Below are 17873 nucleotides of genomic sequence, written 5' to 3' on the forward strand. Positions count from 1 at the left end.
AAATCTACGAGAAGCGTTCATGTTTGGGCATTGCTTTAGTTTGACCTCTGCTTTAAAATTCCTTTAGGCGAGGCTGGATTCTTTAAAAAAAATTTGGTTGATCCCTCTTATATAGGAATCGGTATAGGACACGAAAGTGAAACGTGTCTTCACAGAAGTAGTGTAATGTTTATTGCACATTGATATATAATGTCTATTGGTGTTTTGTGGCTAAAGCGCCCTTAGGCGTTGATGCACCCACGCTGACGCCTGGTGGCACGTCTCCTCCATCACGACTACCAACGTCGATGACCATGAGCAACCGTCGTGCAGATGGAAGCTGCACTACGCTGCACACGCTAGCACAACGCGAAAGACGAAGCACGTAACTGACACACTAATACAACGCGCAAGACAAAGCACGTAACTGAATCGTCACCGAGTCAAATCAGCGCGTACAGCGCGTCGTAATTGCAGCCTCCGCGATCAACTTCAGAAACATTTTCAGAGCTAATTGCGGAGGCCACGCTCTGCTGTGCTGAGTACGGTGAACGCCACCTAGGTGGCGTTGGTAGTGCTTCTTGATGCCAGCGTCCCTTCGAATGCTGGCATCGAGGCGTCGTAGTGCTGAGACCACCGAAGCGTTCACTGTCGGTGCGCGTTAGTGTCATAATGCAGTACTTCTCTTTTCTGCTCGTAGGCGGCGGCACCGCCCCGAGCAAGAGCGCGGGTACACGGAGGAGTGTTAGATATATAAGGCGCGTCTGTGTAGCTCTCTGCAAATGCGTTTGTGGCGCAATGGGTTAAACGCTCGGCGATCTATCGTCGCGGACCGAGAGGTCGTGGGTTCGATTTCCAAATTTTGCATGTTTGTGGAACTTTTTCTTCTGGTTTCTTTCTTTGTATTATGTTCTATGACGTATTTCCGTGACGGAAATACGTCAGTGAAGTCTTGGTGGACCCCGGCATAAAACACTTTCGTGTTAAAATTTCCACATTAAGCACATAACGGAAGTAACGCTCCCTGGAAAGACATGTTGCATGATTTGTTTGGTTGTGGGATTGCAAGACAAGGAATGAACAGAATAAACGGTACTGCCTGAAGCTGTCACATGTGGAATCCATGCGTACTTGTTGTCGCAGCTTCCTTTCGTTTACGTTGCGAAAATGCTACAGCTTGCTTCGAAAAGCAAGGAATGACGAAAGGGCAAATTTTTGGGTGAAGATAGCGCATAATTATCACTTTTTAAGAATATGGAGTTCTTATGTAGACGCACTGACGACCATAATTTCCATCTTTATTGCTTAAAAAGAATATTGCAAATTGATACTTTTTTCATCACACAACAAACCAAATATGAAAGGACCTCAAAGGCGCACATGTTGTGGTGCAAGGCATACTTTCTTTGCATTGTTACTCATTTTTGAGCTTGCCGTCTGGACAGTACCTCTGGCTTGCTTGTTTTGCATCGGAATTGTACAACATGCGTGGTTTGAGCTTGTTTCAATAGTGCTTCATTGTTTTGGGAAACAATAAAATCTGCAAGGTTGTCTGTTAGAGCAGTGAAAGTTAAAAGCTATGGTCCGCAGTATGTGGTCGTGGTAGCTCTACCTACATGCACAAAATGTAATCGCTGAATGTCAATGTGCACGTGACAGCTTTGCCTGTTCTAAGCAAACCAGCAATTGACTTGGGTAGTTTCCATCTGAAGCTTTTCATGTTTTAGGGCTAGAAACGCATACCAACAAGGCTGAGTATGAACCATTTCTTTTGACGAGAGCACTATTTCCTGATTTCCTGATCGTGAATAAGAAATCATTTATTGTTTATGTATCTCAGTAAAAATGGTGCTGATGGTGGCGATAATAAAGATTCTTAATCTATTGGTGTTTATTTTCCGTTTCAGGCAAAGCAGAAGACATCGGCAAAGCAATCAGTTATTCCGATTCTCAACCAATATTTCTTCTAGTCAATCCATTTCTAGTGTCTTGTCATGCAAGTTCTTTTTTTCAGTAAAGCAGAATAAACATGGAGTTTCCTTCAGATACAGGTGGCTTGTTGCCTTTTTGGGTGCGAATTTGTATGTATGCTTTGTACATGTGATGTACAGAACTCAAATACTACATGACAACACTGACACGCAGATGAAGCGGTGTAGAAGACAATGACACAAGGAAGAAACCTGCAAACAGCACATTCAGGGTGGTATATGTCCACCTACGTGCATTGATTTCTGCCCCGTTTCAAACTATATCTGATGCGAATTAGCCATGTTGTTATGCACGACTTGGTATAACTGATTTCAATCAAACAATTTTCTCATTGGCTGGAGATATGGATCCGCATTATCACTTACAAAATACTGAAATATTGCAAACAGAGTTGGCACCTGTTGATACGAAGCAGGATAAAGCTGAACAAGTTCGTACGGACTCTTGGTACAGAAATGCAAGCATAGAAAACAACGACACAAGAACAACGAAAAAAATGTTTATTCGTTTTTTGTTCTTTTTGTGTGTTTTATGTCAATACCTTTGCTCAGCACAGCCTCTCCGTTTTTTTTAGTTAGGAAATTACTAGCATGTACTGTAAACACAAGTACGCGGCCCAATTTACAGAATTTTCGTTCTGCGGAGCTCACCGTTTTATTCTTATTTGGAAAATACGGACGATTCCGTGGTCACAACTACGGAACTAGCCGTTTTTCATTCTACAACAAAAAATTTTATACAGGCTGCCCGTTTTACGAAAACTCAGTTTTTCATCTACGCAAAAGTGCCCAATCTTTCACCCTCAACGTTCAGCGTGAACTGAAGAATTTTTTTACAGTGTAGAAGAGAACGAAAAGGTAGGATGGGAAGAAATTCATATTATATCTGGGTTGATTTGAAAACTGTAAATCAACACATCAGCCAAAACAAGTTAGAGTCAACGCTGCAGGTACGAGTACAAAAATGAGTATGACCATGAATACGTTTATCAGCAAAAAATTGATGCCCCAACACGGAAACGTCACAATATGGTGTGTACGCGTCATACCCCTTTTGCACAAGCATATCCTCGATCTTCATTGAATTTTGAAAGTGCGATCAAAGCTAGACGCCACAACACGAGCCAAATATAAGAAGAGCACTTGAAATGTGACCGAAAGTTGCTATCGATCTATAATCAGTTGCTTCAATTGTTACTTTTATCACGGCGCTCTCTACGAAAGTCTGACAACGTGGCACACTTACCTGAGGCTAGGTATCGCACTGTAACCTGCACCTGTGCTTCTGCCGATATAGATCGCCGCATCGTGGTATTTTCGCTTCGTATGTGGGGTCCCACGTGCGACAGCAGTTGCAGAAACTGTTCTTAGCTGACACGCAGTAGCCTCCAGTATTCGTCGAGGTCAGTGTACAGGAGCTCTTTGTACAGCAGGTTTTGAATTCCCTACTATTTTCTTCAAATTCCGTCTTTCTGGCAACAAGATAATTTTCGAGGAAACAAATAATCTTCCTTGTCAATTTCCGTTTTCCGATAACACGAACGCCACTGCGGCCAAATGCCGTTTCATGTGAACCTTCATCGTTTTGAGTACTCTCAAACCAGTGTGTTGGTAGCGGCTGCACGCGCTGCGGTCGAGAGTAAAATTTGCTAGGGCGTCGTCCGTCGTTGGGTGCACTCACATCCAGATGGTACGCGGAACACTCGTCCGCTTCCACGAGAAATCCGGATTCGGTGCGTCCTTAGATACACTATTATATGCGGTCCCCGCAAAGAAAGCTTAAACAAGCACAAATGTCAACACACTATTTCAAGCCGAGCCTTTTAGCTTTACTCTCATAATAAATTCCCCTATCTCACCAAATATTGTGACTTCTCTGCAAGGCACTCCAGCTCGCGCTAGTTGCGGTTGCCCTAGGTGCTATTGAAAGTGAGTGGAGAGCAAGAAATATCTCCTAGAATACCTGGTGGTTGTTATTTGCAGTCAAGCTTACACGCAGAAGGCACCTAAAGTTTTACCCAATGTAAATGTTGTGCCGAAGCCTTTTTAACCTCAAATATTATCTTCACCACTTCATTTCATCCTTAAGTATCGTTGTCTATCTTCGCTCTACTGAATCTGTTAAGCGCTCCATAAAGGTACTAAAAGTACGGAATGCTTGTAGAAACTCGGTTCAAGTATGGATATTTCGTCAGCTGTCTAAAATTTAGTATAATGTGGCCAATATAAGTTACAGTTGCTCTTTTATTGCTAAATACCTTGCTATACAGTTTTACGTCGAGGTCTACTATGTTGGGGTCGTAGAAAACTTAATATTTTTACACCTTGCCAACCGCAAAACACAAACTGATGTGTATAGAAGACCTGCATACGGTAAACAACACCGTATGCAGGTCTCCTTATATTTGGTTTATTCAAACAAAAAAGCAGATGCTTAACGCTTTATTAACTATGCAGCGGGATAATCAGTCTTGCAAGACTGATTAAACACTTGAATATATGGTGGATTACTTCCGCAGGAGTTGTTATACATGCTTTGGCATGCTTTATCAGTCCCGTTGCTCACAGCGTCATCAGTGAGAAGGACCATACATCGCTTCCCTGCGAAAGAAAACAAAATAAAGTCAGAACACTATAGCGAGAAATACACCATGAACAAAGTGCGTTGATGTAATGACACTCCTGCGGCATGCAATTCTTTATCAATATTTTCCCTTTCAAAACTTCTCGAGTAAATTTGGCTTCTCATAACGCATTCATTCTCCATATAGCACATATGTTGTCGCCTTGAAAGCATCGCTGTCGCAATGCTTTCTTTCTTGCTTTTTTCGTTTTTCTTTCTCCATATATTCCCTAGCCGCAGCCCAGGGTACCGAACCGCACGTGCGTCTGGTTCACATTCCTGGCTTTTCTCTCTTCAAACTCACTCTGTCTATTCTGGCTGTCACGAGAACATGCGCCGATCTCGAGGTTGCGTCCGGATGTAGTCTGAGTATTTTCTAGGTTTTATTGCTGTTTTCTTTATATATATATATATATATATATATATATATATATATATATATATATAGATAGATAGATAGATAGATATCATGAGCCTATATTTATGTGCACTGCAGGACGAAGGCCTCTCCCTGTGATCTCCAATTACCCCTATCTTGCGCTAGCTGATTCCCCAAACTTGCGTCTGCACATTTCCCAACTTCATCACCCCACCTAGTTTTCTGCCATTCTCGACTGCACTTCCCTTCTCTTGGTATCCATTCCGTAACTCTAATGGTCCACCGGTTATCCATCTTACGCACTACATGGCCTGCTCAGCTGCATTTCTTCCGCCTAATGCCAACTTAAATATCGGCTATCCCCATTTTTTCTTTGATCCACACCGCTCTCTTCCTGTCTCTTAACGTTAGGCCTAACATTTTTCGTTCCATCGCTCTTTGTGTGGTCCTTAACTTATTCTCGAACTTCTTTGTTAATCTCCAAGTTTATGCCCCATATGTTAGCACTGGTAGAATGCAATGATTGTACACTTTTCTTTTAAACGACACTGGTAAGCTCACAGCATTTGGCAATGTCTGCCCTATGCACTTCAACCCAATTTTATTCTTCTGTAAATTTCTTTATCATGATCAGGGTCCCCTAGATAATAGTACTCTTTTACAGATTCTAGAGGCAGGCTGGCGACCCTGAATTGTTGTGCCCTTGCCAGGCTATTGCACATAATCATTGTCTTCTGCATATTAATCCTCAACCACACTCTTGCACTTTCTCGATTAAGGTCCTTAATCATTTGCTGTAATTCGTCCTCATTGTTTCTGAATAGGTCAATTTCATCTGCAAACCGAAGGTTGCTGAGAAACTTGCCGTTGATCCTCATTCCTAAGCCTTCCTAGTCTAAGAGTTTGAATACTTCTTCTAAGCATGCAGTGGATAGCATTGGAGAGATTGTGTCTCCTTGCCTGAACCCCTTGGGGCCTAGGCTTGTACAACCTTCATTCTATACCTCCTATAAAGCTCTATTACGACGACTGCCACCCTCTCATTAATGCTGTAAAATTCATCAATGTTGCCCGCTATAGCCTTATGGACTATAAATCCTACCCCGAATTCTCTCTTATCTGGAAGACCTATGTAGCAGAGGAAGAATTAAAAAGCATCGACGTACCTAAACACTTTAGAAACCTTCCCACCGTTCCAAGCCAAATCAAGCACCCTCTCAATGTCAGCCAAAAAAATGTCGCATAGAATCGGAGTCGCTCAAGACCCAATATACACTATGGTTTAGAAAAGGCTGCTCGTTAAAAACAATAAATGTTACACGAAGATAAAATTCTAAAAGCGTTAAAAAATTATGAACCGACAAGGAAGCAGAGTTTTGGAAAACGCATTTGAATATCTGTTCAATTGAACAGAGTGGCGATGACTTTTTAATTCTTTTAAGGAAAGAGGACGGTTTCCGTGCCTCTGGGAGCATTTTAAATGTTTTTATTCAAGCAGGGCAGGGTTTGAGTTTCACATATGAATTGCGTGGCACTGAGTGGTTACAGTTCCTGCATCTCAGGCTAAGGTTTAGTGTAGGCCATGTCTGCTGGGAATACCTCCCACGGGTCAAGAAAGGTCTCTTGCATTTTGACTCTGCCCACTCAAAAATTGGAAAAAGGGACATCGATTTTCAATGCCTGAATGCTGCGTGCCGTAAGTCAGGCCCGCATTCAATGCAGCATAGCTTTAAAAATCATATTAGTCGCCTATTGGCAGCAGGATTCCCTAAGTTGCTTGTTGGTGCGGTGGCCGAATCTCTCCTGCAGAAGGTGAAGAACAGAGCTGGAGCAAAAGGGCTGTGACCCAGCGAAAGACGGCGGGACCCTTAGTCATGCGTTATATGCATAAGGTCTCGCACTACCTGAAGAAGATCGCGAACAGGCATCGTATTCCTGTGGTCTTCACGGCTCCTAATAAGCTATCCAGGTTCCGCCCTCGAATTTGCGGTGACAGCAAACGAGGTTGCGAAACCCGCCGTGATAGCCGCTTCGTAAGGTGTGCGACAGGAGTGGTATACTCCGTCACCTTGTTGTACGGGAAGGTGTACATCGGCCAAACCGAACGGTGCATTAACGACCGGCTCAGGGCGAATGCGCTAAAAGTTAAGAAAAAGAGGACAAGTATGTACATTTGGTTGCCCATATCACCACGTGTGGTTGCGAGGCCCGATTTTATGAGACCACCATCTCAGGCAAATCTACAAACTACACGGCTTGAGTGGCTCTAAAAGCCTTCTATATCCACAAGAATTCCGCTATTTGTATAAGCGAAGCGTCAATTCTTTTGCACAGTACCGAACTGAGCTACTTGAGCTCTGTTGTCTAAGGCGATAGTAGTGTTGTTAACTTATTTAGATTTGTTTTTATCACCTCGCATTGGAAAGGGGGCGTGACACTGGTGTGCGTGGTTCACCTTATAAATCGGAAGGTTTGTAGATTCTAATAAACAGTTCGTAGTACCGCTCTTCCGCGTCTGTCGTGTCGTCTTATTGTGTGTGTGTGTACTTATTTGCGCTTTGCGCTATATCTGAACGTATATTTTACACTGACTAATACAGGTGTTCAGCTAAAACTAAACGCTCACCTTCAATGAAACAACGCAATTCAATCGTGCAATCAAGGGAACTTTTAATTCCACCCCGGCAGATCATAGACAGAGTCCTTCTTATGGTCACCCTCCTAGCTCGACAATGGCACCACGTGAAAATCGCCAATATTGACAAGGTAGCGCTATCGCTCGAGAGAATAAGGTACTACAACATCAGGTGACCCCCGCCACCAATATTTCTTTGAGTACTTCTCATGCAGTTTCGGATCTACAAGATACGTCCATGGATTAGCGATGCAAGCAAATTAAGGTAGAAATCGCGAATGGAACTGCTAGATCCATCCGCGAATTCGCGAAACGAAACTGAATACGCTCGCGGACGTACCAAACAATCAGAAAAAGCAACATCACTGGTATATGTCACGTGGATGTGCAGTACTTCATTCTTGGAAGCGAGGGCGCTGCATTTTCAACATAGAAACGAAACCTCCAAGCGACCGCGCTCGCAAGCACGCGCTCGCAAGTAATATGACTGCGGGACGGTGTCCATGTGCAATCCTGGGTCTACCTGTCCTCGGCGCTTAGCCATGTCAGACTGCCGCAAGGAATTCTTAGCATATCGTTTGGGAACTGCTTCGAAGCACGTTTGCGTCTTGACACTAAATGGCACCCGCCCGCAGTGTGATGTATGCCAACGACCTTTGTTAAAGTATTTTGTTCTTGCGAGGAGACATCGCAGGCCTACGTTTAGTATTTATCATGAACACCGTTAACTGTGCGTGTTCTTTCATTTTGTGAAGCTTTGACTAGCAGTTCCGATTTCAGTGTAGTGTATGCCTCTCTTTGTAACTTTGCTCTCGGCTAATATAATCCTCTTTCGTTAACGAATTTCGACTCCCTCTGACGTTGCCACGTTTAGGGACGAAAACATCTGCACCAATGACCACTTACCCCCTTTGCCACTGCATTTACGAGAGGGCTCTGACATTTTTCTACATAGGCATTGTATTTCGAGCGGTGACGAGTCATGCAAAAAGGGCGGTATATTCGTGCGGCATAAGAAGAAGCAATTAGGCATTGATTGCTGAATAATGGTGCGTATTGGAGATTAACATCAACTATAAGATCATAATCTAGTGCCGTGGATTGATCGCCTTCTTAGGAACCGTCTTCATAGAGACATACCATGAATTTCCTAGAAGTGGATGAGCCACATCCATCTGCTCAAATATTGCATTTATACCAATGGTGCCAACAGTAAAGACGCATTGCTGTTATTTCGTAAATGTGTGGTGACTGTTGTTGCGTTATTCCAAGAAAATATTGCAAAGCCTGAATGCTGTACACGAAAAGAATATAATAAATATACACATTCGATTGGGTAGAGTGCTTTTTTTTTGTTATGCATAAACATAAAAGTAACTGGTAAACCTTTGCTCATTTTCACTTTCCTGCTCATAATCGTCCAAGATGCCGAAATCTAAAGCGGCGGTTTGGAATTACTTCGTCAAACATGCAACGGTTGTACATGCCAAGTGCGCATTAAGCGACAAGGAATATAAAACCAGTGGGTATACTTCTAATTTAAGGGACCACATGAAGCGGGGCCACGCTAATGCGCCATTTCACGAGAATCAAGGACAGTGTGAAAGAAGTCGCAGATACATGTACGGATGCGGCTGGCCCCTCAAAACCAAAACAAAGCAGGTTGAATTTGTTTATTTCAGATAAAGGAGCAAAGTATGGGGAGCCAGACCGATGAGAAAAAGAAGCTTGACAAGTAATTAGCTCTAATTATAGCAAGAGACATGCAGCCATTTTAGATCATCACTGACAAATGATTTCAAGATTTCGGGTACGCCCTAGATACATAACATGAGCTGCCATGCCGAACGCAGCTTTGTAACGTTATTTTGCCGAACTTAAACGAGAAGGCCAAGGTGAAATTGTGTGTTAAGCTGACGTCGACAAGCTATTGTGCCGTAACAGCAGACATTTGGACATTATGCAACGCTGACAAGTACATGAAAGTAACGTGCCATTTTCGGCAAGGCACAACTATGCGATCTGCGGTGTTCTCCACAGAAGTTTTTCAAGGAGCACACACGGCACAAAACGTCACCGACGTCATTGAAGGTGTGGCTGGGGTATTCGCAAGGAAATCGTTGCGCTTGTCACAGACAACGATAAGAGGTGGTTCTTGCAGCCCTACTACTGGGTGTCGAGTACCAACCATGCTTCGCTCATACGCTGAACCTCACTGTTCAGAATGGGCAAAAAGCAGTTAAGAATCAGAATCCATGCTTCTAAGGTGCAAGAACATTGTGCGCTACGTGAGGTCCAGCTGCAACGCTACCGCTAAGCTCCGAGAAGAGCAAGAGCGTGTCGGTAAGTTCCCTCCGCTAAAACTCAACCAGGAGACACCGACACGGTGGAACAGTATCTTGTATATGCTAAAAAAGGATCTTGGAGGTTGGAGAAGCACTAACCTTAACACCGTAAAGTTACCCCAGGCAATAAGCCCGTTAGCCGCAGAGCATATGATGGTCATTGAGGATGATGTGGAAGTACTGGAATAATTTGAGGAGGCCACGAAATTAGTCTGTGGAGATGAGTGCACTACCATCCTTGATAGTTCCTGTGGTCTGCAGTATCGCACCTGAGCTGGAAGAGTGCATCAAGCCAGCGCTACGAAACCGACGTTGGTAAAGAAATTCTTCGAGAGTGCATCTCCTCCTTGCATAAAAGAATGGGCACTTATGAAGAAAGTCATATAACATCTCTTGCAACAATGCTGGATCCACGACTAAAGGAGGAGCTTTTTCGATCAGAACAAACGCACACCGCGCCAGTGCTTGTTTGATTGGTGAACTAAGCCGATGATTGTCGGAGAGCCCAGCTGGTATTGCAGTGGAACCATCTAGGCAGCAGGCGGTTCCAAACGCAACTGCGGCAGGAAGCCTAATTCTGCGGTTCCTTCAGAGACAGCAACAGAAGCCCTCAACCGCAACCTCGAACGCAGAGCTAATGGTTTGCCAGTAACCTGGAGCTACATCCACAGGAAAGGAAGAGCAACCCTTTAGAATTCTAGAATTCTTGGAATTGCTCCACAACGCCGCTCTCTGAAGTGGCTAGGAAGTAGTTGTGCATTCGAGCAACGTCGGTACTCGCAGTACGCGTATTCTCAGCGGCTGGACAGATCATTTCAGAAAGAAGCAGCAGGCTGAAGGGCAAAAACGTTGACATGCTTGTGTTCCTTCACCAGAATGCTTGGCTGACACATGCATGATAATTAGGTTGAACTGTTCAGCTGTAGCGGAAAGGAAACCGTTACATGTTGCGGAACGGCGCGGCTTCAAATTTATATTGCATTTTGTGATTTCAAAATAAAGATATCATGAACTAAGTGTGTTAGTAAGGTATAACTGGTTACGTTTGAGTATGAATTTATTGATAAATATATTCCGTCATTTTCACTGCGGAAACAATTTATTTCGTTCGCCATAAAATTGCTCATAAATTAAACGAACAGAGCATTGCTTATAGTGGGTTATCGCAAATGTTTTGGCAATATCGACAACCCAGAAAAGCATCACTATTGAAAGCACTATCGATAGTATTATCGGTAGTAATACTACCGATGGTACTATCAATAGTAACACCGATTGCACTATCAATGGTAACAATCGATAGCACTACCGATAATACTATCGATATTCTTTTTGCACTATCGATAGTTAAAAAATATCGATGCCATCGATATTCAATTTACTGATGGTTTTGCATCCCTAATGGAGGCGCGTAGCAATTTAAAAGGCGTGGGGTTCTGCTACCGCAGGCGTGAGTCTTCGCTTCAAAGGCGTAGCATAGAAACGTGGAGAAACACTGGGGAGCCAGACTCATGACGACATTATTTTCAAAGCATCACTTGCGCTTACCACCGTCCGAGCATGGTCTGTTTTTTCGTCAAATCAGCTTTTGTGTTCGTTAAACTGCGCTGCATATTTTCTTGATAATTTTTCTTCCGCTGTCTTGCACCTATATAGGATGAGACGAGATGTTGTTTCGCGGGATAGTTATTTCTCGCGTGTTTGTTTAGTAAAAACTACTGGTGTGTGTATTTCGTGGTGCAAGAAATAAAGAACATTAGCATCCACTCCAAAAGCCGAGTCATCGCTGTTCCTTGAGGTTTACGTGCACTATTTTGTAAGATTGTGCGGTTCCACGTCGTTACACTGTTGAGACTCGCCGATTGAGTTCTTGCCGGTCTTTTGAGAGGCAGAAGGCATTAAGCAGAACGACAGCATCGGCTGGGACCGTCTGCCTTACAATGGGCCGTCATGGTCTTAAATATGGTTGGTGTCCCCGGCTCACAGTTAGTCATTGGGCACAAGATGGGACGGATTCTGTCCACATGGGAAAGCAGTCGCTGCTGACCCTGGACGCTCGTTTGATCGCTTTCACATGCATGCAGGGGCGAAATAAATCACTGTTTCCTGGAAGATGCACCCAAATGCGCAAAATCGGTGTCGGAGGGTGGCTTGGTTGCCCTCACACGATTGAAGGGTGAAAGGTTTCCTCGTTTCCCTGAACCCAACCCGAAACGCAACCAGTCGTCCTTGAGGTGGTCCTTGCGCGTTGTTGGGCACCATGCCGGTTACCTGACGCCTTCATTCACTACAGCCTTGGCGCCTGTTGCTGCTGAAGGGCGAGCCGTGTGGTTGGGCGGAGCGTCACCTGACTGACATAACACAGACTCGACTGCCTCGCAACTTGAATTCCTTCACTAACCTCGGCGTGCGTTTTCCACGCCTACTAAGTGTACATATTCGTAAACTTTCGCACCATACGCAACCAAAGCGAGCCTACTAAATCTACCACTGGTCTATCATATGAGGGCCTATTTCCCATCTACCAAATCTTCTATATTTTTTATGACTAGGCTTCAAAATTGTCTTTTAGCGCAAGCTCTTGGGCTAGTTGGTGCATTATGGATTTGAAAACAGGGGGTACAAGCGAATACGCAAAGACGCGTACACAAGGAAAAGGCGTTAGACACGGACGGACGCTGGTCTCCGTGTTCCTGTATAACGCCTTTTCCTTGTTTACGCGTCTTTGTGTATTCGCTGGTACCCCCCCGTTTTAAAGTTCAAGGTTGTCACGTGACGCTCACTCGTATTTTTTTTCCTCCATGCCACGGCCTTTCGCGCGACAGAAGACAGCGCGTTTCCTGTATGCTTCTCTCTCTTGCGCGCGGCAGATTGAGCCGTGATCGCCGGCTCCCCTCGCACGCTTTCACTGGCACATACGAGCATACGGCGCGCGGCTACGGTGTTATCGCCCTTGGACTTCATAGGGAACTTCACGGCGACGACAACGGTGACGGTAGAGATTCCGTCACTTTTTCATGAAAATACTGCAGATAACTCGTTACGGAAAGCCTCTTTGTGCAAGAGAATTCCAGTGGAGACATTCGTGGACTGATTTCGGCATCTTTCATAAACTTAAAAATACCTTTATTTCGCAATCCAATATTCATAAAAAACTTTTTTTTACTTACCCGAAGAAGCACTCACTAAATGCTACTTTATTTAGTGCCTTTACAAGGTGACTGGACAGATTTCGTCACCATTCAGGAATTAAAAAATAGTCATATTTCGGCATACAATATTATTTAAAATTTATCGTAGTTTTCTTTTACTGAACTAGAAGAAAATTTATCGGCCCTTCCACTCCGTGAAGATGGTTAACAAGCGAAGCTGAAACGTGCGGCCCTGGTGTTTATCACAGGGTTACTCCCGAGGGTTCATTAAAGTATTTCCCAATGTGAGGTTACATACACGTTCGGCTGCGATGCAGAGAACGACGTCACTGACGGTATGCCCGCGGTCTGGCGTTGTCGCTGCGTTCGGTGTCTCGAGCTTGCTTGGCCGCGTGGTTCGCAGCATTCGCCCACCATTGCCACTTTCGATTCTTCGAAATTGAATTGCTTCAAAATTAAATCTGTCCGCGACGTAAGAGAATTAATGGCTCATACCCCCTTAAGCAATACCTCATACCCCTGTAAACGTGGCCTCCCCATCAAGACGACAGAAGAGAAATGAAATGCTGCGCTGGAATGATGAGTGGCAACGTAGCCAGTTGTGGAAGACGATGATGAACGCGGGAGCAGTGGCACGAGCGCCTGCCGAGCACGAGCCCGAGCGCAACCTGAGGGCGCCAACGAGCCAGCTGCGGAACAAGACAACGACGCTCGAGTGAATGCTGATGATGATAGTTTTCTGTACACAGGCGATTTCGCCTAAACATATACGATTTCGCCTAGACATATAAAGCTTCGCTTTAAAAGCATTCACTCAAAGCTAATACATTTAGTTGCTTGACAAGGTAACTGGACTGATTTCAACACCTTTCAGGAACCAAGAAAATACTGTTATATCGGAATTTATTATTATTTTAAATATTAGATTTATTTTCACTTAACCGGAAGAAGCCTGCACTAGAAGCTACACTATTCAGTTGCTTCGCACGGGGACTGGACTGTTTCCACCGCCTTTCCAGAACTAAAAAAATACCGTTATTTCAGGATCCTTAATTAATTAATGAGGTTTGCGTGCCAAACCACGATGTGATTATGGGGCACGCCGTAATTGAGGGACTCTGGAATAATTTGGATCATATGGGATTCTTGTGCATAAATCTAATTACACGTGTGTTTTCGCATTTCGCCCCTTCGAAATGCGGCCGCTGTGGCGGGGATTCGATCCGGCGACCTCGTTATTAGCAGCCCAACACGGCAGCCAGTTATTTCAGAATCCATAATACTTAAGTTACTTTTATTCTACTTAACGGAAGACGCATTCAATAAAAGCTACTGCATTTAGTTGTTTGACAAAGTGACTGGATTTCATCACCTTTGGGGAACTAAAAATACCATTATTTTTCTATCCTATAATAATTAGGGTTTTCTATTAGTGCTTTACTTAAACACAAGAAGCATCCACCGACACGGCAGCACAAGTAGGGCTGCTATAGTTAGAACTATAAACTGTGTTCTGTACAAGCATATGTGGAATCTTTCTATAGACTAAGCTAATGAATAATAAAAGTGAAATCGTGAGTAAGAAAGGAAAATAAATAGTAAAATATGAATACCCACACACGGCCTGTTCATGAGCACACCAAGCAAACAAATGCAAATGAAGACAACGAACTGCATGCTAAATTACGTTACACATGGGACATAGGGGCAATTGAAACGAAGCCATCGCAATAATGAAATCAGAGGAAAAGTTTCCCTTTGCATGTAAGATATTTGTCACAAACATGTGTCTTGTAGCTATTTCATTGTTATCATTGTTTTTTCAATATGTTCATTGAGAAGTTCATTTAACTGGACACAGCGCCAATGACGTCGAGTCAGCTTTTCTAATTTATACGACAAAGACTGACAACCAGTTGTTCGAGAATACAAAAACTAATCCCATTGAATTCGACGGTTTTTATTCCGTTATTTTTTCCCATGTACTACATAAATGCGAGATAGTTACAATTGCTGCACGCGGTCGTGTGTCAATTTTGTTGAGATGGCTAACCTTTGTCTTAATGACCTTGTTGATCATTACAAGAATGACATAAAAACGGTAGGGGCTTCAGTGTCGCACAAACTATTGTATGTAAATGCTTAACAATACTCTTCCGCGTGAATTAAAGAAGTTCTTTGAAAGAGGCGTTGATCCATCAAGCCTAAAACTTATCGAGCTGACCAGCATTGTTTCGGTGCAGATTGAAAAATTTATCATATTGTGACGGGGCGTCAAATAGATAAAATATGGACAGAATTTATATACCGGGACTGTTCACAGAGATAGCCAAAATGGCTGAACGCGCGCAGCGTTTCCCGGCGATCGTCCTCTTCTTTCTTAATGCAAGGACACGGCCCGTAACAATATTCATCTCATCTGGGAAAATTTGTCAAATATTTTATTTACAGTCTTTTTTGAGACCTTGCGCTTAATTTGGATGGGATACTCGCTGAACCCATTAAAAAGGGGTCTCGTGAGTAGAGAAGCCCACTGTTGTCGGCTAAGCAAATCTCCAGGAACTGCTGAGAAAAAGTGTACTGCAAATCAAACAAAAACGGCCTGTCACAATATTCATCTCATCTGGGAAAATTTGTCAAATAATTTATTTACAGTCTTTTTTGAGACCTTGCACTTAATTTAGATGGCATACTCGTATTTCTTTACTTTTATTCTTATTGCTACACCGATTATGTTATCGTGTTTTCTTGGTTCTGCCAGGGTTCCAACAGGGGCGCGGGATATTTCAAGCCGTAAGTGACGGGCCTCTCCTCTCTCCTGCTTTTATTTTTATAAAAGAACAACAATAACCTAATGACAAGGTAAAGTGTGAAAGAACTAGTTGAATTCATTAGCCAGCTACGAAACTTTTAATTAAACCCCATACCTAATCGTTTTCATATTGGCTCCAGCATTTGTCCAATTATTGTTGTAGGCTTACTCCATGCGACTTGCGATCGGTCCTCACATGAGCAGAAGACTTGTGAGTAATAAAGTTTCTTTGCTGCATGGAGCTCCTTAGTTACCTGATTTCTACATGTACTCTATAAGCTTTAGGCATCTCTAGAGATCTCTTTCGGACAAATGTATTATTCAACGTTGTTGCTGATCATAGTCTTTTAAATAGTGGAAAACAAATGAAGTGACAAGCTCAGTTTTCCCTCTACAGCACACTACTTCTCTTATAACGAATAATAAGCAGCGGCACTTTTCAAGCAACGGTTCTTAGCCAACACTTTTAGATTATGCTGAATTTGCTAGATAAAGGACACTTTAATAGACATCAGGAAATATCTCCAAATAACAGATGTCAATCAATCGCTTCTAAAGTATGATATGACAAGAAATGTGAAAAATGAAAAAATTACAATCAGAATTGCACATACAAGAAAATGTCTGTATTGTGCATAAAAATTTCAAGACCGGTCTACAATGAAAACAGCATTGATCACATGCAGTAAGTTTCAAGGGTAATTCACAAAAAGTTACAAAGACTTGCGTCTTCTTACCCACATTGAGTGCGAAAGCAATCTTCTGCGCGACACTTTTCACTTGGTAATGTGCTCGCATCGGGCATCGGGCAATTTTCAGTGTGGCCCACCCAAATTTTGGGGGTAGGCCAAGTCAATTTTGGGAGTAGGCCAGATCGGTTTTGAACGTGGTCTCCTCAATTTTTGAACTGGGCAAGTCATTATGTCGGTATGAGCCACGGCGTTGTGGGATTTCGCACTGCGAGTCGCAGCAGGTCCTGTGCCGGAAACGTGACGTAATGACTTGGTCGCGTGGGTTTTGGTACCATCGGGTGTTACACCAGACGCTCGCCGGATTTTACGCTTCATGGGCATAAAGGCTTTCGCATTAAAAATTGTCACGACACACACTAGCATTATTTCATGGGCATCGACACGCGATTGTTTTTAAGCATGGAGGAAGGAAAATATAGAGGGAGCATTACGCAACGTGATTGTCGCCGATTGTGGTGGCCCAACACGTGATTAAAACGTCGAGCACGGAGAAACGTCAGAGAGCGTGGTAGGTTTTAATACTCCCGGTTCATATTTTTTAATACTCATGCGAAACCACTTGAAACTCTTGACAAACAAAAAGAAGAAAAAAAAAACAAAGCAAGGAAAAATCTTTTTCCTTCCTCCATGTGAGCAGCTGTCTGCCGAGCGCGCACCGAATAAAAACTACCGTAACAAAACGTCTTGGCAAATATCGATTCTCCGTGATCTCGACGCAAGAGGTCACGTGTTGGGCCAACCACTGCTTGCTACACGAAGCGTTTGCTTGCCAAGGCTGGCTGCATGACGTAATGCTCCTCCTATATTTTCCTTCCTCCATGTTTCCTTCCTCCACGCCGTGGTGGCGTGAAGTAGAGGTAGAACACCCGACTTCAAATCTGAAGGTCGTAAGTTCGAATCGTGCTCCATTCCACTACATTTTCAGGCATGGAGTGGTGCCTGACACCGTCAAAGAAAAAAATACTATTGCCGAGAGCTAGTGGGGCTATACTAGTTCAGATGCAACCAAACTAGGCAGGCCCACTAAGCTTCAATCAAAGTCACTCCTCACCAGAACAGGAATTGGCCTCCCTCGGCAGTATTCGGCCACTACCTCCTGATGACTCCGACAATTAAGCCAAGACCCTCAGTCCCCAGTGGCTGCGGAGCACCTGACCAAGGCGGCGGTCAGACCTGCGACGTGGCAGAGGGTGCTAGAATCTCTG

At 43.6% G+C, this 17873-nt stretch overlaps 1 pseudogene; it reads left to right on the plus strand.

Moving 5' to 3' along the window:
- The first annotated feature begins 3657 nt into the window (after positions 1-3657).
- LOC125941714 (zinc finger BED domain-containing protein 6-like) lies at positions 3658-10425 on the plus strand (annotated as a pseudogene).
- The last annotated feature ends 7448 nt before the right edge of the window (positions 10426-17873 follow it).

Source organism: Dermacentor silvarum, unplaced genomic scaffold (genome assembly GCF_013339745.2).
Source record: "Dermacentor silvarum isolate Dsil-2018 unplaced genomic scaffold, BIME_Dsil_1.4 Seq12436, whole genome shotgun sequence".
In the NCBI taxonomy this organism is placed as follows: domain Eukaryota; kingdom Metazoa; phylum Arthropoda; class Arachnida; order Ixodida; family Ixodidae; genus Dermacentor; species Dermacentor silvarum.